Source organism: Leucoraja erinacea, chromosome 3 (genome assembly GCF_028641065.1).
Source record: "Leucoraja erinacea ecotype New England chromosome 3, Leri_hhj_1, whole genome shotgun sequence".
In the NCBI taxonomy this organism is placed as follows: Eukaryota; Metazoa; Chordata; class Chondrichthyes; order Rajiformes; family Rajidae; genus Leucoraja; species Leucoraja erinaceus.
In genome coordinates, this window is record NC_073379.1 from 69,650,142 (window position 1) to 69,677,063 (window position 26,922).

General features: G+C 47.9%; 1 protein-coding gene across 2 annotated transcripts in view; it reads left to right on the plus strand.

Annotated features, from left to right (window-relative positions):
• LOC129695691 (guanine nucleotide-binding protein G(I)/G(S)/G(O) subunit gamma-7) overlaps positions 1–26,922 on the plus strand; it is a 242,026-nt gene that overhangs the window by 48,335 nt on the left and 166,769 nt on the right. For both annotated transcript variants that reach the window (XM_055632874.1, XM_055632873.1), the window contains exon 2: positions 1,281–1,353. The gene's annotated coding sequence lies outside the window, so the exon portion shown is untranslated. The remainder of the gene's footprint in view (positions 1–1,280; positions 1,354–26,922) is intronic.

A 26,922-nucleotide genomic window follows, 5' to 3' on the forward strand; every position in this document is an offset into this window, starting at 1 on the left:
ATCCACCACTCTGTTTGTCTCTGCTCTTATATAGATAACTAACGCGGCCTTAACTAAGCTTGGAAATCACGTTTTCTCTTACGACTCTTGCATGATCTCACCATGATCACGGTGCAGATTTTGACACCATTATTTTCCCCAGAATACTGCAGATGCTGGGAATCTGAAATACTGGAAAGAAAAGGCAACAACATGTCTGGAGAGAGAAACATTGTTGTCATATCAAGTAAATTACCTTGAAGCCATTGCCTGGAATGTTAAAGATAGGCACAAAGTGCTGGAGTAACTCAGCAGGTTAGGCAGCAAGCATCTCTGGAGAAAAAGGATTGATGACATTTTGGGTCGGGACCCTTCTCTACTGCCTGAAATGTTAATTTAGTTTCTCTCTGATGTGATTCTCTTTTAATTTCTTTGTGGTATCATGTACCACATTCGAATCATGGCTAAAAAGGTTTACCTTGAAGTACTCCTGAAGGAACTGCAGATGCTGGAAAATCGAAGGTACACAAAAAAGCTGGGGAAACTCAGCGGGTGCAGCAGCATCTGCTGAGTTTCCCCAGCATTCTTGTGTACCTTGAAGTACTTATTGGATGTATTAATGACTATCTTCTACTTGATTCCTGGTTCATTTGTCACAACAGTGGAAATGTCTTGTCTACATATATCTTATCAAACCCTTTCAGAATTTTAATAACCTTTAGATTTGTTTTATTGAAAATAAAATAGATGTTTTCAATCTTACCTGACACAACCTCCCTTCTGGCATCATCTATGACAAATTTGTCAACAGAATTTTGCACAGTATTGTAATATTAAGTAACCCAGGACATATATCCCAAATAAATGAAAAGGGAAATAAAACTACAGTTGGAAAATGAAATGATGCAAAAAATAAAATGTTTTCTCCATCATCTCATTATATATGCTACAAAGATTGAAGTATAATTTAATTTTATTTCATTTAATTTTTGAAAGAAAATATGCTGTTTCATCAATGCATGGTATTGCAAGGAGGCACTTGTATGAATACAAAATCATGATCATTTATAATTATAGAATGCGAAAGTTTTGGACCTTAAATTATTAATAAACTCTTCAATCAGCTACAGTATGTTAAACATTTATATTGCCAGGTAGTATATTCCATGTTCATAACATAACCTCTAAAATATAGGTTGAAAATTAGGAAACCAGAATGCCATGTAGAGCAGGAGTAATAGATCAATGGGATTGTTTTCAAATTTTCTAATTAATCTGTTTTTGTTTTCCTATTGTTTTAGATTTTTGACTGGAGGAAGATCAACCTTTCCTCAAACCATTGCCAAACTTTGGTCTGCAACTGGTCACTAGCAGGTATGCAAAAACAGCTATGTCTGACACATTCTCCAGTATTTGCCTCCTGTGGAAGGGTGATTGGTGTTCAGGTGTTCCCAGGTGTTGACTAGGAAGCATGGACGATCTTAGGCATTGATGATAAACTGTACAGAGAATGACTGATGTGAACCATCTTGTTCAGACTCAGTGGTTCCTCTAAGCATCTTGTCATGATATCTCACACAGAATTAGTTACCTAGTGATACATATTGAAAACGAACAACTGCCTGTTTAAATTCAGTGATGCAGTTGCATTTCTTTGTTAGTTTTCATGTCAAATTCTCTTCAGCATGGGCAACAGCAGTATTTAATTACATTTTCTGATGATGATACCTTGCTTTGAAATTGCAGCTGAATATAACCAGCTGTTAATACCATTTCAAATTTATTTTTGACCAGAGGAAAGCTCAACCTCCCCCCCCCCTAAACTTAACCTCTGTGACTTGCAAAAAATACCGTTCCAGGTAATGGTGATAGGTTTAAAGGGGGTTAACGCACTTGAGAGCAACTAGCCCATAAAGAGTTTTAGAAAAGAGGTTGACAAATTAGGAAACCAGAATACCATGTAGACCAGGAGTAATAGATTAAGTGGACCATATTAGCAATCTTCAATTGGGCTTTTGAAGGTCTCCAAAAGGACTGCAAGATTCATTGATCTCTTCTTCAAAAATAGTGCCATTGGGAATCCTTGTGGAATGCTACTCAATTCCAGGAACAGTGGACATTACCATCCAAGTATATCTCACACTTATCTTCACAGCTCTAGCCTTAGGTAGCAGTTCTTAAAATGTGAAACCATAATACAAATGCTACAAGGAATATCTGATGATGGCAGAATGGTGACACTGTCTACCAAGGGAAGCAGAGCAGTCTAAACAGGTTACTGAACAATAGTGTGAGCAGGAGGAAGCTTCTTTCTACCGGGGCACCTCTAATGGGAAGACTCCTAGGATATCCCTCTCTTAAGTGCTTGTACTTTGGAGAACTTTGAGCTGTAACGCGTGGTCCTGGGAGGGAGATATCTATCTATCTCCCTCTCTCCCTCTCCCTCCCACTCCCTTTCCCTCTCCCCCTCTCTCTCTCCCTCTCTCTCCCTCTCTCTCCCTCTCCCTCTCTCTCCCTCCCTCTCTCTCCCTCCCCCTCTCCCTCTCCCCCTCCCCCTCTCTCTCCCTCTCCCCCCCCCCCCCTCCCCCTCTCCCTCCCCCCCTCCCCCTCCCCCTCCCTCCCTCTCTCCCTTTCTCCCTCTCTCCCCCCCCCCCTCCCCCTCCCTCTCTCCCTCTCCTCCCCCTCCCTTGACATTTGCTCAAAAACAATCCCACTTAGCGCTACGATTTTTCGCCACCTTACCATTCTCCACTGCTGCAAGACAAATAAGTTTTTTTCCGATCGGTGAGATAGTACAAAAATTATGAAGGTTTAAAAATGGTAAAAAAACGCCTCTTGCGGAACCCACTGTCAATAACGCGGTGAGGAGAATAAAAAAATGAAGGGGCGGAGTTTGTTGAGCAGCTCGCTGAGACGGAGTGGCTCGCGGAGAGTGTGCAGCTCGCAGAGAGTGTGTAGCCTGCGGATTGCTGCTGCGGTGACCAGCCGGAAGCTGGTGAGTTGAACCGCAAGCCTCTGAGTGAAGCCGGAGTGGGACTGGGAGCTGCTGCGTGAGGCCTAAAGCTGAAGGTGCGAAGTGAGCAGAGTGTGAGCTGTGTCTGCTGCGACCACCCCCCCCTCCTCACATCCCCCTCCTCACATCCCCCTTCTCCACCCACCCACCCCCCCCCCCCCCCCCAGCCCCCCCCACCCCCCCTTCCCCACCCCCCCCTTTCCCCACACCCCCCTTTCCCCACACCCCCCTTTCCCCACTAAAACTCTCATCTTGTTTGTTTCTATATTTGTACCTAGATTTGCGCAAAAACAGTACACCATAGCACTACAATTTTTTCACCACCTTACTCACCATTGTCCTCTGATGTGCGAAAAAAAAGCTTAGTTTAAATTGATGCCATATTTTCCAAGTTATTAATGTTTAAAACTTAAAAAAACACTTAAAAAAAACCTGTCTGCCCCAGCAGTGATCCACCCCACAATGACATCACAATGGGACCTAATTTACAAAAGCCAGTTGTAAAAACCAGCAGGGAGAGCAGGGAGGGAGAGGGGTTATGGACGGGGAGGGAGGGAGGGAGGGAGGGAGACTGAGGGTAGGGGAAAGGGGAGGGAGGTGGTGAGTGAGGGAGGGGAAGGGGAGGAAGAGAGGGGAAAGAAGAGGGAGGATGAAGAGGGGAGGGAGTGCTGGGGGATGAGGGAGAATAGAGGAGGATAGGAATAGGAGGAATAGGGATGGTGAGGTAATGGAGGAGGGGAGGGGGAAGAGAGAGAAGGGGAAGGAGGGGGTGAGTGGAAGAGGAGAGTTGGTGGGGGTGGGAAGAGCGAGTATAATGGAGGAGGGGAATAGGGGACTGAAGAGGGAGAGAGTTGTGTTCACATTCATCTTATATTACGTTATTGCCACATCAGCGCAGTTGGGGGCTATGGGTCAGTGGTGGAATATTGCAATAGGGGACCAGGCCTCCCATGTGACAGGGACCCAACGGGTCCCACTTGGTCTAGTATGTTACTAAAACTCTGTTTGTTTGTATGCCTGTGCGTGATATCCCTAAACCCAGCCAAAACGGTACATGATAGCGCTACAATATTCGGCCCACCTTACTTACCATTGTCCTGGGATGTAAATGAAGCAATTTTCGTTCGGATTTATGGTATATTTTACAAGTTATTGACATTTTAAACTTTACAAAAATCACTTTTCAAACCATTTTTCCACTTGCCCTGCCCGTCAGCCGCGTTCGTCGATGTAACAATGGGATCCCGAATCTCATTTACATTTAAAAAAATCATGATTTTAAAACACTCAGTTTTAATCAAATTCTTCTGTTTTCATTAACAGCTAACATTGTGTTTAGATTATTTTAACGAAAAAACACGATTTTCATAGAGAATCTCTTGTTTTTAATTGCAATTTCATGGGGGGGGGGGTGGGATAGGGGGGGTAAGTTTCATTTAAAATTTTCATTATGCGCATGGGATAGGGGGAGGTGAGGGAGGGTCAGGGGGATAGAGGGAGAGAGGGGGGGGGAGAGGGAGAGTGGTGAGGGAGGGGGGGAGGGAGTGAGGGGGGTAGGGAAAGGGATCGTGAAGATGAGGGGAGGGAGGGGTTGCTGGGGAATGAGGAGGAATGGAGGAGGAAAGGGGGTAGGAAGACGGGATGGAGAGGCGCAGTTGGGGGAGGGTTGCTGTGACTCGTGTCACTACGGGGATCTCTGGCATCACAATTGGAACCCCTCAGCCGAGCCTGCGCAGTTCGGGGCTATGGGTCAATGATGGAATATTGCCTTGGGGAATGGGCCCAATGGGTACGCACCTGGCAATTGCTAAAATTGCATTCATCAAAATCTGAGGGTTACGTACTGTGACATTTGTGTTTTTGAACTTTTGTAATGCAGGAATAGGTATCCACATTTTTGTGGAAAAATCAGTCGAAACATTGAACCATTTCTGTGTTTGCTAAATTTCTTCTGACATTTCTGGCCCCTAAGTTTTAAAGGAAACTTACTGGCTTGAATCCCTTCTTGGGCCAATTTACCTGACTATTTTAGATAACAGACAATAGGCGCAGGAGTAAGCCATACGGCCCTTCAAGCCAGCACCGCCATTCAATGTGATCATGGCTGATTATTCACAATCAATACCCTATTCCTGCCTTCTCCCCATATCCCCTGACTCCGCAAACTTCAAGAGTCCTATCTAGGTCTCTCTTGAAAGTTTCCAGAGAACCGGCCTTCACCGTCCTCTGAGGCAGAGAATTCCACTGACTCACAACTCTCAGTGTGAAAAAGTGTCTCCTCATCTCCATTCTAAACGACATATCCCTTATTCTTAAACTGTGGCCCCTGGTTCTGGACTCCCCCAACATCAGGAACATGTTTCCTGTTTCTAGCATGTCCAAACATAGAAACATAGAAAATAGGTGCAGGAGTAGGCCATTCACTCTATACTCATGACTGGGCAGCCAGTCATAGTGCGAACTTCATCAGTAAGTTCGCTGACGACACCACTGTTGTGGGACGTATCACTGATGGGGATGAGTCAAAGTATAGAAGTGAGATCGAGCGACTGTCCATATGGTGCCAGCACAATAACCTGGCCCTCAACACCAGCAAAACCAAGGAACTGATTGTGGATTTTGGAAGAAGTAGAATGGGGACCCACAGTCCTGTTTATATCAACGGGTCGATGGGTGAAAGGGTCAAGAGCCGCAAATTCCTGGGCGTGCACATCTCTGAAGATCTTTCCTGATCCGAGAACAGCAATTATTAAGAAAGGACATCAGCGCCTCTACTTCCTGAGAAGATTACGGAGAGTCGGTTTGTCAAGGAGGACTCTCTCTAACTTCTCCAGGTGCACAGTAAAGAGCATGCTGACCGGTTGCATCGTGGCTTGATTCGGCAACTTGAGCACCCTGGAGAGGAAAAGACTACAAAAAGTAGTAAACACTGCCCAGTCCATCATCGGCTCTGACCTCCCTTCCATCGAGAGGACCTATCGCAGTCGCTGCCTCAAAAAGGCTGGAAGTATCATCAAGGACCCACACCATCCTGGCCACACACTCATCTCCCTGCTACCTTCAGGTAGAAGGTACAGGAGCCTGAAGACGGCAACGACCAGGTTCAGGAATAGCTACTTCCCCACAGCCATCAGGCTATTAAACTTGGCTCGGACAAAACTCTGAACATTAATAGCCCATTATCTGTTATTTGCACTTCATCAGTTTATTTATTAATGTGTGTATATATTTATATAAGGGTATATGGATGTAGATGACATGTGCATGTACCTTTAATATAGTGACCTCACCACTACTAACCACTCCCCAAATCAGAAGTATAATTGCCACCCATTGATCCCTCTCTAGCTCCTGTGACAGACCACGTACAGCTAGGGCAGCAACGGTTATGTGATATCAATAAAAGTAGTAAAGACACAGTGTGTTCATGATAACATCTTTACATGGTGTCACAATCGTGCCTCCGTGCCTCCTGTTTCTCGGTTTTTATTTACGTTTGACCCAGTTCTATCTCCCGTGCCATGGCTACCTCTTGCCGCAAGCCCGATGTGCTTGTCTTCGACTCGGACATTGCCCATCGGTGGGGTGTCTTTAGACGCGATTTCCAGCACTACGTGACGATCGCCCATCCTGCTGCCACCGCTGAAACGCGGGCTTCTCTGCTCCTCAACCTGGCTGGTCCCGATGCCCTGGAATGATCCGAGTCGTTTGTATATGCTGCAGCTGAAGATGCTCGAGACCCGGTATGTCTTATAGCTAAGTTTACAGCAATGTGTGACATCCCCACCAACTGCATTTTAGAACGTTTTAAAATGTTCAGCCGGCGTCAGATCCCTGGAGAGTCAATCGACAACTATATCGCCGCGTTGCGACACATGGCCAGGCGTTGTCGCCTGGACGCTCTGACCCCCGATCAAGTGACCCGGGACATCCTAGTATATGGCCTTCTCGATGTGAAGCTAAGGGCTGAACTTCTGCGGAAGCCCGACCTGTCTCTGGACGAGGCTCTGCACGCCTCCCGCATGGCTGAGGCTGTCACCTCGACACTGTCGCCTGCTGATCATGACATTAACTTTGCCACTGCTGCTGGCCGCCGGCGGAACGCTGGCCCGCCACGGCAACAGGGTTCCCCTGCACCCGGGGGCGGGAGCCCACGACGTTGCCCCAACTGCAATTTTGCCTCCCATCAGTTTAATGTGTGCCCTGCCTTGGGCAAAACATGCAATTTTTGCAAGAAGTTAAACCATTTCTCTGCAGCTTGCCGCTCTCATGGGAAGCCGGCCCCCCCTCTTCCAAGAATGTTAATCAACCTTGCTCAGGCTGATAGCGAGCCTGGTTCCCAGTCTCAGCCTGACGAACTCCCTTTGTCTGATACCAGTTCATCCCAGGGGGAGACCAGCATTTTTTCACTCTTGGATGCACATGCCTTGATAACGGACCCTTCGGCTCGAGTCACTGTCAATGGTTCGACCTTCTCCGCAAAGCTCGACACGGGGGCCGTAACCAATGTAATGTCAACAAGCCTTTTCAAAAAGATAAGAACTAATGAGATAGTGACTGTTGCCAACTCCTGCCTGCATGCCTACGGGGGAGCCGTACTCGTTCCCGTGGGAAAGGCAACCCTGCACTGCAAGGTCCTGAAGGCCTCTCGGCCCCTCACCTTCTACCTGCTAGACTCCAACAACGTTACCTTGCTGGGTGCCCAGGCGTGCCAAGACCTCGGTTTGGTCTCCTTTCACCGTGATATCCACCAGGTGCGGACCCTCATGGACCCCCTGCACGAATACCCCGACCGTTTCGACGAAAAGCTGGGCAAGCTGCCCAGCTGCTACAAGATTGCTGTCGACCCCAGCGTTGAACCGGTGATCCGCCCGCCGCACCGCATCTCCTTCGCCATGAAGGACAAGGTGAAATCTACGCTGCTCAACATGGTCACCATGGGCATACTGAAAGAGGTGAGCGATCCCACCCGGTGGGTCTCCACCATGGTTGTTGCCGCGAAAAAAGACAAAACTGAAATTCGCATTTGCATCAACCCCAAGGACCTGAACCTGGCCATCAAACGCCCGCACTACCCAATGCGAACAGTGGAGGACGTCGCTGCACAGGTTGGTCCGGCCACTGTTTTTTCGGTCCTCGATGCCAAGAGCTCTTTCTGGCAGATACCGCTGGACGAGCGATCCTCCTACCTGACGACCTTCAGCACGCCTTTCGGAAGGTTCCGATTCCTCCGCATGCCATTCGGGATTAACTCTGCCAGCGAGGTATTCCAGCGAACCATGGAGCAGCTGTTTGCCGGTCTGCCGTGTGCTATCATCGTTGACGACATTCTGGTCTACGGTAAGGACGTGGCTGAGCACGACCTCCACCTCCGTCAAGTCCTAGATCGGGCCCGTGAAATCAACCTCAAGCTCAACCCAAAGAAGTGCCGTTTCCGCGTCCCGGAGGTCACTTACGTGGGCCACGTTTTTACTGCCTCGGGGCTGAAGCCTGACCCGCAAAAAACGGCTGCTGTCTCCGGGATGTCCTCACCCACCGATGTGCCCAGCCTGCAGCGTTTCCTGGGCATGGTCAACTACCTGGGAAAATTTATCCCCGACCTCAGCGAGCTGAGTGCGCCCCTGAGGGAGCTCATCAAGAAGGACACTGCCTGGGCCTGGTTCCCGCATCACCAACAAGCCTTCGACGTCCTGAAGTCTAGACTAGTCAGTACCCCCACTCTCAAATTCTTCGATCTACAGCGTCCCATCGTTCTCACCTGCGACGCTTCCAAATTTGGTCTGGGTGCCGCCTGCCTGCAGCTCCACGATGGCCGGCAGCTGCCCGTTTCCTATGCGTCCCGCACCATGACCTCTGCCGAGCAGCGCTACGCTCAGATTGAGAAGGAACTGCTTGCCGTGGTATTTGCTTGCTCCAAGTTCAAGGACTACATTCTGGGCAACAACTTCACGATCGAGACCGACCACCAGCCGTTGGTCACCATCCTAAACAAGCCGATCCACGTTGCCTCTTCCCGGCTGCAGCGCATGATGCTGCAGCTACAGCGCTTCACTTTTAAAATTGTGTATCGCAAGGGCAAGGACATGTTCGTGGCCGACACGCTGTCCCGCGCACCACTATCGTCCACTGATCGCCACCCATACGAATCGTCTGACCTGATGGTGCTTAACGTTAACATTGTGCCTTCACAGCAGATGCAGTCCCTGGTCAAGCACACTGCCAAGGATCCTGCCCTGCAGCAGCTTGCCGACGTCATCCGACAGGGCTGGCCAGACAGCCGTTCATCCTTGCCGGCCGGTGCCGTGCCCTACTTCCTGGTCCGTGACGAGCTTGTCCTGCACGACGGTGTGGTGGTGAAAGGACACAAAGTCGTTGTGCCTGCCGCGCTGCGGGACCACTATTTTCAAGCCGCCCACCGCGGTCATCCTGGGGCCGAGGCCACTCTGTCCCACGCCCAGAGTCAGTTCTACTGGCCCGGCATGGCCCAAGACATCCGGGAGAGGGTCTCCGCCTGCGCTACCTGCAATAGCCTCGCTCCCCATCAGCAACGTCAGCCGCTTCTGCAACAGCCTGCCCCTGAACTGCCCTGGATGGCAGTCGCCACTGACATTTTCGAATGGCGTGGCAAGCACTTCCTGGTCCTCGTTGACTCTTATTCCAGCTGGTTCGAGGTCGACCTCACCTCTTCGGCCGTCATCGGGAAGCTGCGCCGCCACTTCGCCACTTTCGGCTCCCCGGCGAGCCTCCAATCTGACAACGGCAGCCAGTTCACCAGTGCCGAGTTTCGGGGTTTCGCTGCCAGCTGGAACTTCCGACACTACACCAGCAGTCCAGAGTACCCGCAAAGCAACGGCCTGGCGGAGCGCGCTGTCCGCAGTGCTAAGGACTTGCTGGAGCATTGCAGGCTGTCCAAATCCGATTTTTACCTGGCCCTCCTCAATCTTCGGAACATCTCCCCCGACACTGCCTTGGGCTCGCCAGCTCAGCGGCTGATGGCTCGCACAACGAGACCTCCACTCCCTGTGACCCAGCAGTCCCTCGTGCCCTCTGTTCTCCAGCCTGCTGCTGTCCAGGAGCGCATTGCCCTCAAGCATGCAGTGCAAAAGCGCTCCCACGACCGGTGCTGCCGTCCCCTGCCACGTCTATTCCCCAGCCAAGTCGTCCGTTTGCAGTCCCCCTCCGGCCACTCCAAACTTGCCACCGTCGTCGGTGATGCTGGTTCGCCACTGGTCGACCACGACGCTACCATCTACCGCCGGTCCCGCCAACATCTGCGGCTTGTCAATGAGCCCCCACCCCCGCCTGCCGACCCTTTCTCCCCTTCGTTGTCCGCTACACTGCCCGCCGCCCCACGCATACCTCGCTCCCTGCCATCTCAGCTCGTCCAGCTCCGCCTGGCAGCCCTCGTTCCCTTGCCGTCCAACCGCTGCTGCGCCTGCGTCCCCTCCTCTGCTTCCGCCAACTCCTTCTCCTCCAGGATCCCCGGTTCGGTCGCCCGCCCCAGTTCCGGCTCCTGCTCTTCCTGCAGAAGGGGGAGATGGTGAGCTGCGTACCCGGTCGGGCCGGCTGGTTAAGCCGCCTGTCCGCTATGGTGATTTTGCTTAGCTGGTTGCTCATCTGTTTGTTTAACTGTTTGCTTACATGCTCGTAGCGCATGAGACGTGGTCGCCCCGTCACTACTGTATTGCTTTGTTTCCAAGGTGAAGGATGTAGATGACATGTGCATGTACCTTTAATATAGTGACCTCACCACTACTAACCACTCCCCATATCAGAAGTATAATTGCAACCTCCCCACCCATTGATCCCTCTCTAGCTCCTGTGACAGACCACGTACAGCTAGGGCAGCAACGGTTATGTGATATCAATAAAAGTAGTAAAGACACAGTGTGTTCATGATAACATCTTTACAATGGACACACTGATCTGTTGTGTAGTCATGCCTACTATGTTCTGTTGTGCTGAAGCAAAGCATGAATTTCATTGTCCTATCAGGGACACATGACAATAAACTCTCTTGATCTTGATCTTGATCTAAATCATTGATGTATATTGTAAATAGCTGCGGTCTCAGCACCGAGCCTTGCGGTATCCCACTAGTCTGCCTGCCATTCTGAAAGGGACCCGTTAATCCCTACTCTTTGTTTCCTGTCTGCCAACCAATTTTTTATCCATGTCAGCACTCTACCCCCAATACCATGTTCCCTAATTTTGCCCACTAATCTCCCATGTGGGACCTTATCAAATGCTTTCTGAAAGTCCAGGTACACTATATCTACTGGCTCTCTCTTGTCCATTTTCCTAGTTACATTCTCAAAAAATTCCAGGAGATTAGTCAAGCATGATTTCCCCTTCGTAAATCCATGCTGACTCGGACCGATCCTGTTACTGCTATCCAAATGTGCAGTTATTTCTTCTTTTCTGATTCACTCCAGCATCTTCTCCACCACCGATGTCAGGCTAGCTCGTCTATAATTTCCTGTTTTCTCTCTCCCGCCTTTCTTAAAATGTGGGATAACATTAGCTACCCTCCAATCCATAGGAACTGATCCTGAATCTATAGAACATTGGAAAATGACCATCAATGTGTCCACGATTTCTAGAGCCACTTCCTTAACTACCCTGGGATGCAGACCATCATGCCCTGGGGATTTATCAGCCTTCAATCCCATCAGTCTACCCAACACCATTTCCTGCCTAATGTGGATTTCCTCCTAGTTCTGGGAATTGTGCAGCAATCTGCCTATTACTGGGCGGCCAGAGTGTTAGCTGCTTAAATAACACTGTTCTGGATGTTTTGGCATTTTTAAAAGCTACTTTTTCTGTGAGTAAAGGGCAGCATGTTAAAGCATCTTACTGGATCTGAGATTAGGCTATTAAACTGTAGTTAGTATTGTTGGACGGGCTGAAAGCCATTCGAAAAGATGATATTAATGACTGGTGTTAACTCTCTCAAAAAAATGTGCAAAATCAATTGGTCTGCATAAGATAAACATGCTTTTTTTTGTTCTGCAGATTGTCTGCATATGTGGCCCAACATGACCTCAAGTAACACTATTTCATCATATTGATTTACAACTCACAGGATTTAGTCTTGAGTTAAATAACCAGCATTTCCAGTTTTTTTAATTAAAACGGGCCAGTTCTAGTGCAAAGTCATCAATCTATATTGATAACTAATTTCCTTCTGCAAAAATCTGCCAGACCTGCATTTATTTCTAGTTTAGATCTAGTTTCAACATCATCTTTTATTTCAGATTTACAACAACTGCATTATTTTGTGCTTCATAGTTCCAGCATTTTTTACTCTGTTGATATTCATCTTCTGTCTACTCCTCTATGTCATTTAGTCTCTCTTGGTCTTCACCCTATCATACGCAGTCCCCTGTGTTCTCATCACCCCTCCCCCTCTTTGAAACTGTATGTTTGGTTTCTAACTTTTTCTTGTTCTGACGATAAGGCACTGATTTCAAACATTTGATCTGTTTCTCACTCCACTGATGTCATATGACCTACTGAGTAGATCCAAAATAGTTTTATTGCATGGGACTGATACTGCTGGATATATTGAAGTGAGAAAGTGATGACAGAGTGAAGCTATTTGTCACAAAAAATACATACAGGACATTGACAAAACTAAAATTCCATTGAATTAAATAAAAATTATAAAAGCATTATTCCAAAATTTATTAAACTAATGCCACAGGTATGAGCTAAATGGTTACATTATGACTAAAAAAAAATCTCGTGCAATAGAAATGAAAACTTTTATTATTTTCAGTGCGGAGAACAAGTCTCTCCACGCTGACCTGAGTGGGTGGTATGGCTATTACAATCATAGCTGCAAATTTTACTTTTTCTGGATAAGCAGCGATGACTTCTTGTACTGTTAAGTTTAGATGTGCGATGATATTTCTCTACTTCTTTTAAACCACCAATCAAATCTTGCACTTGTTTAACATCAAAAGGCTGCCTTCGCACATTTAAACGGGAGCGCTTTGCTCTCGGCTGTTCAATTTAACCCAAATACTAGACCAAGTGGGACCCGTTGGGCCCCGTTCCCCCAATACGATATTCCACCACTCACCCATAGCCCCCAATTGCTCAGGCGAGGCTGACGGGTTCCCGTTGTGACGCCAGAGAACCCGTTGTGACTCGCGTCACGGCAACCCTCCCCCAACTGCGCCTCTCCATCCCTCTTCCTACCCCTATCCCCCTCCATGATGTCATTCATAATCCTGTCACTTCTCAGATGAGTAAAAGTCCAGCAGTAGTGGGAAGTTCTGTGATGTAGAGAATTACATAGCCTTTCGTGCAGTTCATGCCGAGAGTCCAGAATTATAATTGGTCCCTCTGGGGTCAAGCTGAAGAACTTCAAATTGGTGCAAAATTGTATAGAAAGGAAGAGGTACCAAATGTTTGCACCCTTTGTTGAGCCCAGGATAGGTATTTGAGAAATAGGCTTGTCAAGAAAGAAGCTAGCTCCTTCTTTCAGTCCTTGATATGACCTCAAGCAGTATGTGACTATTCAGATACTGGAAAACTGCAAAGAAAAACAAAAATTGCAGGAAATATGTAGCAGGTTAGAGGGTAACCATTAGAAGAGACCATCTGTGCAGAGGAAAACAGAGTTAATGTTTCAGTTTGATGACTTTCATCAGACCGTTTCCATTAAAGGTCATTGACCTGAAACATTACACTGTCTCTGTCTTTATTCCCATATGTTCTTTCAATTTAAATGATATCGGCAGCATCTTATTGTAACCACACGGTGGCAGCAGTTGTCTGTCTCAAAGTCATATAGATCCGATTCAGATTCAGATTCAACTTTAATTGTCATTGTCAGTGTACAGTACAGAGACAACAAAATGCAGTTAGCATCTCCCTGGAGAGCGACATAGAATATGATTTCAATAAATAAATCTATTTACATGCATACAGTCATAGTGTTTTTCCTGTGGGAGGAGTGTCCGGGGGTGGGGGGGGGGTTGATTGGCAGTCACCGAGGTACAGTGTTGAGTAGTGTGACAGCCGCAGGGAAGAAGCTGTTCCTCTACCTGCTGGTTCGGCAACGGAGAGACCTGTAGCGCCTCCCGGATGGTAGGAGGGTAAACAGTCCATGGTTGGGGTGAGAGCAGTCCTTGGCGATGCTGAGCGCCCTTCGCAGACAACGCTTGCTTTGGACAGACTCAATGGAGGGGAGCGAGGAACCGGTGATGGGTTGGGCAATTTTCACCACCCTCTGCAGTGCTTTCCGGTCGGAGACAGAGCAGTTGCCATACCATACTGTGATACAGTTGGTAAGGATGCTCTTGATGGTGCAGCGGTAGAAGATCACCAGAATCTGAGGATCTTCTTCAGTCTCCTCAGGAAGAAGAGACGCTGGTGAGCCTTCTTGACCAGAGTTGAGGTATTGTGGGTCCAAGAGAGGTCATCGGAGATGTTGACCCCCAGGAACCTGAAGCTGGAAACACGTTCCACCTGGATGGGGGTGTGCGTACGGCCCCTAGACTTCCTGAAGTCTACAATGCGCTCCTTGGTCTTGGAGTTAAGGGCCAGGTTGTTGTCAGCGCACCATGCTGCTAGGAGCTGGACCTCCTCCCTATAGGCCGACTCATCGTTGTTGCTGATGAGGCCAATCACCGTTGTATCATCCGCATACTTGATGATGGTGTTAGTACCATGTACAGGTGTGCAGTTGTAGGTGAAGAGGGAGTAGAGGAGGGGGCTCAGCACACAGCCTGTGGAACGCCGGTGTTCAGGGTGAGGGTTGAAGAGGTGTGCTTGTCTAACCTAACAGACTGAGGTCTGTTAGAAATTCCAGTATCCAGTTGCAGAGGGAGGGGTCGATGCCCAGGTTACCGAGTTTGGTGATCAGTTTAGAGGGTATAATGGTGTTTAATGCTGAGCTGTAATCGATGAACAGCATTCTTACGTAAGTGTCTCTGTTGTCGAGGTGGGAGAGGGCGGAGTGAAAGTGCAGTTGAGATGGCATCCTCCGTACTCCTGTTCTTGCGGTAGGCAAACTGATAGGGGTCCAATGTGGGGGGTAGGCAGCCTTTGAGGTGTGCCAGGACCAGCCTCTCAAAGTACTCGGTGATGATGGGATTAAGTGCAACTGGGCGGAAGTCGTTGAGGCTTGCCGCAATGGAGTGTTTTGGCACCGGCACGATGGAGGTGGTTTTAAGGCACGTGGGGACAATTGCTTGGGCAAGTGACAGGTTGAAGATGTCAGTCCAGACGTCTGTCAGCTGCACAGCACAGGCCCTGAGGACGCGCCCGGGGATGCCGTCAGGGCCAGCAGCCTTACGTGCATTAGTCCTACTCAGTGCCACGTATACGTCAGCAGGGAGCACAGCCTTGATGGCTGTCTCTAGATTATCCCTGTCGAAGCAGCCATAGAAGTGGTTAAGCTCCTCAAGGAAGGAGGCGTCGCTGGATGTGGGGGTGGTGTTGGTGGGTCTATAGTCCGTGATGGCCTGGATGCCTTGCCACATGTGTCGGGGGTCGGAGTTGTTGTTGAAATGCTCCTCAATCCTGAGCTTATGGCAGTGCTTGGCCTTCTTGATGCCCCTCTTCAGGTTAGCCCTGGATGAACTGTAGGCTCGAGCATCGTCTGACCTGAAAGCGGTGTCCCGTGCTTTCAGCAGTAGTCTGACCTCGCTGTTCATCAATGGCTTCTGATTCGAGAATATGGTCACCCGTTTGAGGGAGGTGACACTATTGATGGTGGAGTTTATAAAGTCCAGAACAGAGGATGTGTAGGAATCAATGTCCGTGTGGGAGTCAAGGGTGGCCTGGGCTGCAAACGCCTTCCAGTCAGTGTTTCCAAAACACTGCTGAAGTGTGGAGTCCGCTTCCTCTGACCAGACTTTAACTGTCCTCACAGTGGGTTTACCCGTCTGATGAGTGGGGAGTACTTAGGGAGCAGGAACAATGAGAGGTGATCAAACTGACCAAGGTGGGGGAGGGGGGCGGCTTTGTAAGCTTCAGCCATGTTAGTGTAGACTTTGTCCCGTGTCTTGTCTACTCTATTGGCGAAGAAGACATATTGGTGGAATTTGGGGAGTACAGTCTTCAGGTTGGAGTGATTGAAGTCACCCGCAACAATCAAGGCTGCCTCGGGGCTGTGAGTCTGTTGTTTGCTAATGGCAGCATGCAGCTCTTTCATAGCTGCCTGACAGCAGGTGTACTCAATGCCTGTGCTCTCAGGAACTAGGTTTTTAAAGGAACACAATTCCGTGTCACATTAAGACAAGGTATGGCATTGTGATACAGCAGTTAGCTAGCACACAGCCTTGGGGATCCAGATTCAGTCCTGACCTTGGGCATTTTAAGTGCAAAGTTTGTACAGTATCCTCCATAATGTTTGGGACAAAGACCCGTCATTTATTTATTTGCCTCTGTACACCACAATTTGAGATTTGTAATAGAAAAAATCACACGTGGTTAAAGTGTGCATGGTCAGATTTTAATAAAGGTCATTTTTATACATTTTGGTTTCACCATGTAGAAATTACAGCAGTGTTTATACATAGTCGCCCCATTTCAGGGCACCAAAATGTTTGGGACACAGCAGTGTAATGTAAATGAAAGTGGTCATGTTTAGTATTTTGTTGCATATCCTTTGCATGCAATGCCTGCTTGAAGTCTGTGATTCATGGACATCATCAGTTGCTGGGTGTCTTCTCTGGTGATTGGATTGAATTGGATTCAATTTATTGTCATTATCTCATAAGAGACAACAAATTGGATTTTCCTTACAACATTAAAATAAATAATAAATAAAACTTATTTTTTTAAAAGCACAAACACAGTAGTTCACGACACAACATAACCCCACAGTGGCACCAAAGTTGAGGAAGGTACTATAGTCCAGCCAGCCTCCCCACCGATCTTCCCAGATGTTCACCCATGGTCAGGGCCGCCTGAGCACCCGCAGTCGCCGCCACGGGTGGCCCGATGCTCAGGCTTTCACGCTGGGATAATGGAACACCGACGCCGAACCTCGATGGAGAACATCCTCAGCAGCCCGGACGTCCAGATCAGCCACCTCCTACCGGAGTCCGCGGCTCCAGAAGTCCACAGGCTGAGCCTGGCGGAGTCACAGGGCTTCGCGATGTTGGTCAGCGCCACCCGCGTTGGGATCTCCGCGAACCACTGCTCCGCGATGTTGGTGCAGCACGCCCAGCACCCGGGGCTCCAAACAGCGATCCCCGGTAAGGCATCGCCCGCCCCGCGATGTATCCAATGCTGCGCTGCTGCTGCTGCTGCTTTTGGTCGGTCCCGGCAGGAAAGGCTGCGCCAATCCAGTAGGTAGGCCGCTGGGGAGTGGGGGCGAGGATGCGACTCGAATAATAGTCGCATCCTCTCCAGGAAGCGACTGAAGGACGGTATCCCCCTTACTGTACCCTCTTCCCCCACATAAAGACATAAGAAAACCACAGAAAAACGCTCTTCAACATAACAAAAATACAAAACGATACCGGACTGAAGACAGAGGCAGCTAGCAACAGCACCATCGGATGTCCAAGTATGCTCTGCCAGGCCTGTATTGCAGCCATCTTTAACTTTTGCTTGTTTTGGGGGCTAGTCCCCTTCAATTTTCTCTTCAACATATAAAAGGCATGCTCAGTTTGGTTCAGATCGGGCACTTGACTTGGCCACTCAAGAATTGACCATTTTTTAGTTTTGAAAAACTCCTTTGTTACTTTAGTAGTATGTTTGGGATCATTGCCTTGCTGTAGAATGAACTGCCGGCTAATGAATATATTGAGGCATTTATGATACGATACGATGGCACTTTATTGTCAGACTGAGGTCTGAAATTTGTTTTTGCAAACAGCCATACAATAAAATAAAGAACACAACACACAATAGAGTCCAACATAAAACACCCCCACACAGCAGAATCAAAAAGTTTCCCACTGTGAGGGAAGGCACCAAAGTCAGTTATCTTCCTCAATGTTCCTGATGTTCACCCGTGATATGGGCCTCCGGAGCCCTCTGCAGTCGCCGCTACGGTAGCCCGGCGCTCAGGCCCACTCGCCACGATGATGGAACTCCGACGTCGGGACTGGAGGGCAACCTCAGCGGCTTGAACCTCCGAATCGGCCGCTTCCCACCGGCTCCCGATGTCCCCAGGGCTGAGATTCACTCTGGCGTCCCTCGGCAAACGGCCCCAGGACTCCGCGATGTTGCTCAGCGCCGCCCGCGCTGGGAGCTCCATGATGTTGACGCTCCAACGCTCTGGAGCTTCACACGGCGAACCAGGTGGGTGTCGCCCGTTCCGCGGTGAATCTAGCGCCGCACCGCCGCTGCGGAAACTCTGGTCCAGTCCCCGGTCTCCGGCAAGAAAGGCCGCTCCGATCCAATGGTAGGCTGCGAGGAGGGGATCGAGGCGCGACCCGGAGACGTAGTCGCATCTCCGCCGGGAAGTGACTGGGAAGCGGGTTCCCCCTTACCCTATCCCCCTCCCCCACGTAAAAAACGAAAGAAATCTCCCAAACAAGCTATTTAGACAAACTAAAATTGTTTCAACAGATAGAAAAAACAGACAGGCTGCAGGCAGAGGCTGCTAGCAGTGCTGCTAGAACTTTGTTTGAGCTTGAGCAGATAAGATGTGTCTACACACTTTAGAATTCATAATGCTACTACCATCAGGTTGTATCACCAATGAAGATAAATGAGCCAGTACCTTCAACAGCCATACATGCCCAGGTCATAACACCCCCACCACCGTGTTTCACAGATGAGGTGGTATGCTTTGGATCTTGAGCAGTTCCTTCTCGCCTCTATACTTTGCTCTTGCCATCACTCTGATATAAGTTAATCTTTGTCTCATCTGTCCACAAGACCTTTTTCCAGAACTGTGGTTGCTCTTTTAAGTACTTCTTGGCAAACTAACCTGGCCATCCTATTGTTGCGGCTAACCAGTGGTTTGCATTTTGCAGTGTAGCCTCTGTATTTCTGTTCATGAAGTCTTCTGCGGACAGTGGTCATTGATAAATCCACATCTGACTCCTGAAGAGTGTTTTCTGATTTGTTGGACAGGTGTTTGGGGATTTTTTTAAATTCTAGAGAGAATTCTTCTGTCATCAGCTGCGGAGGTCTTCCTTGGCCTGCCAGTCCCTTTGCAATTAGTAACCTCACCGGTGCTCTCTTTCTTCTTAATGATGTTTCAAACAGTGGATTTTGGTAAACCTAACGTCTGGCTGATGTCTCTAACAGTTTTATTTTTGTTTGTTACTCTCATAATGTCTTCTTTGACTTTCATTGGCGCAACTTTGGTCCTCATGTTGTTGAACAGCAATACAAGTTTCCAAAGGTGATGGAAAGACTGGAGGAAAGACTAGGTACTGGGCTCTCTTATACCTGCATTAAGGAGGCATTTAAACACACCTGAGCAATTACAAAAAACGGTTAAGCCATGTATCGCAAACATTATGGTGCCCTGAAATGGGGGGACCATGTATGAACGCAGCTGTAATTTCTACACGGTGAAACCAAAATGTATGAAAATACCCTTTAATAAAATCTGACAATGTTTACTTTAACCACGTGATTTCTTTCTATTACAAATCTCAAATTGTGGTGCACAGTGGCAAATAAATAAATGATGGGTCTTTGTCCCAAACATTATGGAGGGCACAGTATATTCTCTCCATGATAACATGAGCTTCCTTGGCATACTACAGTTTTCTCCCACATCCTAAAGACATCACTCATCATTTAATGCAGGTTAGTGGTAAAACAAATCAAAAATATAATGCAGGAAATAGGAGGGGGGCAATGGAGCGACTGGAATTGTCCCCGAGGAACCAGCACAAACCTGGAGGGCCAAATGGCATGTTCATGTATTTTTTTAAAGAGTTTTTATTTTGTGAAGTGTTTGTTACTGATTTTAAATAGATATATAATTATGTAACAAATCAGGGCTTGAAATTAACGGTTGCCCGGGTGCCAATGACCACCCAAAGTGCTGCCGGGTAACCTAAACGGCGAGTCATTTTGCCCGACTTGGCACTGCCGAAGATAGAACCAAAAAACTGGAGTAACTCGGCGGGTCAGGCAGCATCTCTGGAGAAAAGGAATGTGACGTTTCTTGTCGGCTGCGGCTGTGCGGGGCAAAGATATTAGGTGCGTGGTGATGAAGGGTCAGAGCGAATGACGGGCCACGCACAGCAGCAGCAGCCCGGGAGAGGGGGGAGAGGGAGGCATCCTTCCGCCACCTGAAGCAGCTGCACCAAAGATTCCATAGCTATAGGATCTTTGAGCTGCACCGCTCAGCCCCGTACCTTGCTGTTGGCTGGTGGAGGAGGGGAGGCGGTGGCGAGGAGATCTCAACCGCCTCCCCCTTTGGCGGCGGAACTTGGCGGTGGACAGGGACGGCCAAGGCAGCGGGGCGATATTGTCCGAGGAGCACTGATCTTCCTTCCTCCCCACCTCCTCTGCCCCTTCCTCCCCCTCTCTCTCTAACTCTCACTCTTTCTCTCTGTACACCCCCCTCCACCCCCCTCTCCTTATCCTGAGACCCCTCCTCTCCATCCCGCACTGATCCCCATTCCCGCCTTTATTCAGTCCTCACTGACATCCCCTGTGCTTCCCTCCCCATCTATCCCACCCCCCCCCCCCCCCATCTATTCATCCTGCGCTGATCACCCTATCCACCTCGCATTGATTCTTCTGCCATTCCCCCATCCATCCTACACTGGTACCCCAATTCATCCTGCACCACCCCCCCATCCATCCTGTAGTGGTCTACCCATTCATCTTTTACTGATCACCATTCATCCTGTCCTGATCCCCTCATTCATCCTGTACTGATTCCCTCACACATCCTATACTGATCCCCTCATTCATCCTGTACAGATCTCCCATTCATCCTATGCTGTCCCCTCAGTCATCTTTTACTGATCCCCATTCATCCTGTACTGATCCGCCCATTCATCCTGTACTGAGTCCCCCCATTCATCCTGTACTGATCCCCTCATTCATTCTGTAGTGAAACCCATTCATCCTGCACAGACCCTCCGATTCACACTGTGCTGCCACCCCCATTCATCCTGTACTGATCCTCCCATTCATCCTGCGCTGAACCCCCCTCCCCATCCATCCCATACTGATCCCCCATTCAACACCACTGACATCCCCCGTGCTCTCCCCTCACAATTTTACATACTCTAACCAACACGTACTAATTGACCTGCCTCAATCCATCCATTCCGCACCGATGCCTTCTCAACCCCCCCACCGCCATCTATCCACCCAGCACTGATTCACACACACCATCCTCCCTGACCCTATTGTGCTGGAAATGTTTTCAGAGCGAAAATTGACTATGTTTGATAACGGAATGCAATCAAATGTGTTTTAATTCCCAATGTTATTATTTGTTTTAATCCATAACGATTGATTAATTAAATTGTGAACATGTGAAACATTAAAACCGCAGTGTTCGATTGTCACTGCTACCATTGACACGTTATTACAGAATTCATTTTAACGGCAAATCAATGCTCTTAATATGTAGTATCAGTACTGTGGCGGCCTGGACGAGGTCAGGAAAAGGCCAGACGCCAGGCAGGTTCAAACAGTAGTCTTTAATCCACACAGTGAGAGCACGCCACATACAGCAAGAGCACACACACCAGGGTCCTCTGGAAACCTCATGGCAGACCAACTATATGTTGGATTTATCCAGGTTTTACTTTTACTACAATATTATACTTATACATCCCAAATTTGGTCAGGAGATTTCAGTTGACAATTTAACGTTAATTCTGAAGTGGGAATGATGGAAACAACGTTTATCAATACATTTTTTAAAATCTATTGCGTACAAACTGGGTATCTTCATTGCTATTCACAACACATACATCTAATCTGAATGTCCGGTAATTTGGCGTTTTGACACCTTTAAACATATTACCAAAAGAACATTTGCTGCAGTTATGTCCTTTCGCCATCTCTTGTCAGTTAGTGTAATGTTTAACCTGTCAGATGGGTATAGTCGGTTTTAACAGCTATTATAAAATGCTTTTAGAAAATTCCTTGCATCTATATATTTTGTTATGGATAAATTAAGTGGGAAGCGAGAGTGTTTCTGTACCAATAGCAATAACGACCCATGCTATGGCCATGTCATGGTAATTTTTGGTCCTTCACAGAAAAAATGCTTGCATCAATCTGTAGTGTGCATGGTTAAGCATATATGTTACCATGGTCCAGGATTTATTGACACAGGTTGATCATACGCTGAATAATCCAACCACATTTTTGTTTGGAAGTGGAAAGAACTAATAGAAATTGCATTAATTGCAATGTGTAAAAAGAGTTGAGATATAGTATTATAATTTTGCTGCATGTCAGCGTGGTATATATCATGTCTTGATTGGTGAATATGTTTAGTTTGTGACTTTATTTGAAGCAGAAATAATATGTGAATGCTTCATTGAGCATAATTCCGACGTAACTATGCACTTCGTCCGAGCACATTATCGCACGCGTCACGCAAACTGTCTTAAATGACCACCTAAACTGTCATTTGGCAACCTAAAAAGCTGCCAAGGTTGCCCGGCTGGTAACAGGGAAAAAAGGTAAGTGAGAGCCCTGCAAATGCACATCCCCCAAACAACTAAGCTAAACTATATGGAGGTTGATTCGACCCTACAATGGAAAAGTTAACATAAAGGGTAAAAACCCAGATCATATCTTACACAACATCAAGCCAAGTCAAGTCAAGTTTATTTGTCACACACACATACGAGATGTGCAGTGAAATGAAAAGTGGCAATGCTCGCGATTGTGCAAAAAAAACCAAACAAACTACAAACAGAATGGAACAGAATCACATATTCACATATTATATATTTGTGGGAGGGAAGAAAAAGGAAAAAAACAGCAATTTTAAAGACACCACACATCAGTAAAATGGTACATTAAAGTTAGTGCCTGGAGAGATAAGAGTTTACAGTCCTAATGGCCTCTGGGAAGAAACTCCTTCTCATCCTCTCTCATCCTCTCCGTTCTCACAGTATGGCAACGGAGGAGTTTGCCTGACCGTAGCAGCTGGAACAGTCTGTTGCTGGGGTGGAAGGGGTCTCCCATGATCATGTTGCCTCTGGAGTTGCACCTTCTGATGTATAGTTCCTGCGGGGGGGGCGAGTGTAGTTCCCATAGTGCGTTCGGTCGAACGCACTACTCTCTGCAGAGCCTTCTTGTCCTGGGCAGAGCAATTCCCAAACCAAATAGTGATATTTCCGGAAAAGATGCTTTCCACAGCCGCTGAGTAGAAGCACTGGAGGATCCTCAGAGACACTCTGAATTTCCTCAATTGCCTGAGGTGGTAAAGGCGCTGCCTTGCCTTACTCACGAGTGCTGCAGCATGTGATGTCCATGTCATATCCTCAGAGATGTGGTCTCCCAGGTATTTAAAACAGCTCACCCTATCCACAGTATCCCCATTTATCCTCAATGGTGTGTACGTCCACGGTTGATATGCCCTCCTAAAGTCCACGATCAGCTCCTTAGTTTTTTTGATATTCAAGAGGAGGCTTGTAAAAACATGCGTCTTTACAATAGATTACAGATTCAGAAGGCTGAAATTGCACTGGTATGACAGGGCAATGGATTTTAGCAAGATAAAACTGTCCCAGATAAATATTCCTCATGTACTCAGCGCTGGCAGTTGCTTGCTGCTCAATGTTTGTCTTCTAAACTAAGTCAGCTCAGAGTGGCCTTGATTGGCATATGGAAATAATAGGTAAGGAAATGGAGGAATCGTATTGTTCTGAAGCTTCCATAGACTCTGTACTCAATGACCGTCTTGCACTTTGTAAGGAAAAAATAAAAGCCCAATTGAGTGGCAGAAATATTCAGTTCTCCTCAGACTGGTTTGGATTATTTCTTGTAATCTAAGGTGTATTCATAGTTGTATTGCTGTGTGGAGCCTCTGCTGAAGATGTAATACAGCAGCTGAAGTTGTTTCAACAGACATGTTTGCCTGATTTGTGTTGCTTCTTTAAATTCAAAGAGCAGTGGTAAAGGATGTGGGTCTGCAGCTCTTCGTGCAATATACAGTGCAAACAGGAAGTAAGTGCATTTACAGTAGTGCCTTTTAACTTCAAGCCAAAGTACCCAAGCCACCATTTGCAGTATGTGCATTTCAACTTCATGCCACCATTTGCAGTAAGTGGTGCCTTTCAACTTCAAGCCAATGCACCCAAGCCGCCATTTGCAGTAAGTAATGCCTTTTAACTTCAAGCCATTGCATCCAAGCCACCATTTGCAGTAAGTAGTGCCTTTCAACTTCAAACCACACCCAAGCCACCATTAGCAGTAAGAGGTGCCTTTCAACTTCGTCAAAGCTCCCAAACCACCATTTCTACAGAGAGATTTATACCAGTTGGAAGAATGGGCTGAAAGATGGCAGATGGAGTTTAATGCTGATAAATGTGAGGTGCTACACCTTGGCAGGACAAATCAAAATAGGACGTACATAGTAAATGGTAGGGAATTGAAGAATGCAGTTGAACAGAGGGATCTGGGAATAACTGTCCATAGTTCCTTGAAAGTGGAGTCTCATATAGGTAGGGTGGTAAAGAAAGCTTTTGGTAAGCTATCCTTTATAAATCAGAGCATTGAGTATAGAAGCTGGGATGTAATGTTAAAATTGTACAAGGCATTGGTGAGACCAAATCTGGAGTATGGTGTACAATTTTGGTCGCCCAATTATAGGAAGGATGTCAACAAAATAGAGAGAGTACAGCGGAGATTTACTAGAATGTTGCCTGGATTTCAACAACTAAGTTACAGAGAAAGGTTGAATAAGTGAGGTTTTTATTCTCTGCAGCGCAGAAGGTTAAGGGGGGACTTGATAGAGGTCTTTAAAATGATGAGAGGGATAGACAGAGTTGATGTGGACAAGCTTTTCCCTTTGAGAATAGGGAAGATTCAAACAAGAGGACATGACTTCAGAATTAAGGGACAGAAGTTTAGGGGTAACATGAGGGGGAACTTCTTTATTCAGAGAGTGGTAGCGGTGTGGAATGAGCTTCCAGTGGAAGTGGTGGAGGCAGGTTCGTTGGTATCATTTAAAAATAAATTGGTTAGGCATATGGATGAGAAGGGAATGGAGGGTTATGGTATGAGTGCAGGCAGGTGGGACTAAGGGAAAATAATTGTTCGGCACGGACTTGTAGGGCCGAAATGGCCTGTTTCCGTGCTGTAATTGGTATATGGTTATATATTTGCAGTAAGTAGTGCCTTTCAACTTCAAGCCAAAGCAACCAAACCACCATGTGCAGTAATAGTGCCTTTCAACTTCATGCTACCATTAGCAGTATAACCTTTTATCCGGAGTTCCGGAAACCGAAAAACTCCGAAAACCGGCCATTTTTTCCAGGATGTCGTCTGCACACCAAAGCTCGCGTTTGACGCCAAACTTGACCCGAAACGACCCACGTTCAACCCAGGTCTGTACTACTGTAGCGGCTGCCTCCTCCCCAGAGACCGGGGAGACACTTAAACATCTGTAAATCATTGCTTAAATGTTAGTCAGTTAGTTTGGAGGGCTTTTATGTGAAGGGGTAAACTTTAATTCTTAGTCCCCTACCTGGTCGGAGAGGCGGGGAGCGGTCAATGCCTTACCGGGTCGCCGTGCCATAAGCTCCGCAGCGCTGTGGCCGCCAACTCCCAGCTGGGGCTGCGGGCGTCCGGCCGCTGGCGGTGCCGGTTGTAGCTCCGACCCCGGCAACTCTACCCCTGGCTGCGCGACGCTCCAAATCCAGCGCCGCCCGCGGCCGGACGCCTGCAGCCCCAGCTCCGCGAATGTTGGGAGTCGGCGGCGTCGCAGCGCTGGGATACCAGTGGGGAGCGGGCAATGCCTTACCTGGTCGCCGTGCAGTAAGCTCCGGAGCGCTGTGGCCGCCGACTCCCAACATTCGCGGAGCTGGGGCTGCGGGCGTCCGGCCGCGGGCGACGCTGGATTTGGAGCGCCTCGCAGCCAGGGTTAGAGTTGCCGGGATCGGAGCTCCAACCGGCGCCGCCCGCGGCCGGACGGAGCCCCCAGCTCCGCGATGTTGAGAGTCGCCGACAAGGTAGGGGACTAAGAATTAAAGTTTCCCCCTTCACCCCACCCCACCACCACCACATAAAATCCCTCCAAACTAACTGACTAACATTTATGCAATGATTTACAATGATTCCCCGGTCTCCGGGGAGGAGGCAGCCGCTCCAGACTTTTCAAGCCGCCCGCGCCACCTACCTAATCTACGCTAAAAATCTTCCATTCGGAAATCCGAAAATGTCCGAAATCCGACAAGTGTCTGGTTCCAAGGCTTTCGGATAAAAGGTTGTGCACCTGTAGTGCCTTTCAACTTCAAGCCAATGCACCCAAGCCACCATTTCCAGTAAGTAGTGCCTGTCAACCTCATGCCACCATTTGCAGTAAATAGTGCCTTTCAACTTCAAGCCAAATCAACCAAGCCACCATTTGCAGTAAGTAGTGCCTTTCAACCAAGCCAATGCTCCCGAGCCATCATTTGCAGTAAGTAGTGCCTTTCAACTTTAAACCAAAGCTCCCAAGCCACCATTTGCAGTAAGTAGTGCCTTTCAACTTCAAGCCACAATTTGCAGTAAGTAGTGCCTTTCAACTTCAAGCCAATGCACCCACGCCCCCATTTGCAGTAAGTAATGCATTTTAACTTCAAGCCATTGCACCCAAGCCACCATCTGCAGTAAGTAGTGCCTTTCAACTTCAAGCCACACCCGCCATCATTTGCAGTAAGTAGTGCCTTTCAATTTCAAGTCAAAGCTCCCAAGCCACCATTTGCAGTAAGTAGTGCTTTCAACTTCAAGCCAAAGCACCCAAGCCACCATTTGCAGTAAGTAGTGCCTTTCAACTTCATGCCACCATTTGCAGTAAGTAA